Source organism: Sinocyclocheilus anshuiensis, unplaced genomic scaffold (genome assembly GCF_001515605.1).
Source record: "Sinocyclocheilus anshuiensis isolate Anshui unplaced genomic scaffold, SAMN03320099.WGS_v1.1 scaffold185, whole genome shotgun sequence".
In the NCBI taxonomy this organism is placed as follows: Eukaryota; Metazoa; Chordata; class Actinopteri; order Cypriniformes; family Cyprinidae; genus Sinocyclocheilus; species Sinocyclocheilus anshuiensis.
The window spans coordinates 1,566,667-1,567,500 of record NW_015539887.1 but is presented as its reverse complement, the minus strand read 5'-3'; the positions used below and the strand labels follow the sequence as shown (position 1 = coordinate 1,567,500).

At 43.4% G+C, this 834-nt stretch overlaps 1 protein-coding gene across 1 annotated transcript in view; it reads left to right on the top strand.

The window, feature by feature from the left end:
* LOC107685551 (rap guanine nucleotide exchange factor 5-like) overlaps positions 1 to 834 on the top strand; it is a 31,138-nt gene that overhangs the window by 19,764 nt on the left and 10,540 nt on the right. The window lies entirely within an intron of this gene.

The following is an 834-nucleotide window of genomic DNA, read 5'->3' as shown; positions in this document are numbered from 1 at the left end:
AACTTGGAACAGTGGTGAACCTTCCCAGGAGTTGCCGGCCAACCAAAATTACTCCAAGAGCACAACGACGACTCATCCAGGAGGTCATAAAAGAACCCAGAACAACATCTAAACAACTGCAGGCCTCACTTGCCTCAATGAATGTCAGTGTTCATGATTCAACAATAAGAAAGAGACCGGGCAAAAACCGCATCCATGGGAGAGTTCCAAGGCAAAAGTCATTTCTGACCAAAAAGAACACAAAGTCTCGTCTCACATTTGCCAAAAAATATCTTGATTATCCCCAAGACTTTTGGGCAAATATTCTGTGTACTGATGCCACAAAAGTTGAACTTTTTGGAAGTTGTGTGTCTCGTTACATCTGGCGTAAAACCAACACAGCATTTCATAAAAAGAATATCATACCAACAGTCAAACATGGTGGTGGTGGTAGTGTGACGGTCTGGGGCTGCTTTGCAGCTTCAGCACCTGGACGATTTGCCATAATTGATGGAACCATGAATTCTGCACTCTATCAGAAAATCCTGAAGGAAAATTTCCAGCCGTCAGTTTGTGATCTCAAGCTCAAGCGCACTTGGGTTATGCAGCAGGACAATGATCCCAAACACACCAGCAAGTTCTCCTCTGAATGGCTCAAGAAAAACAAAATTAAGGTTTTGGAGTGGCCAAGTCAAAGTCCGGACTTAAATCCGATTGAGATGCTTAAACAGTCCATTCATGCTCGAAAACCCTCCAATGTGGCTGAATTAAAACAATTCTGCAAAGAAGAGTGGGCCAAAATTCCTCCACAGCGATGTGAAAGACTCATTGCCAGTTATCGCAAACGCTTGATTG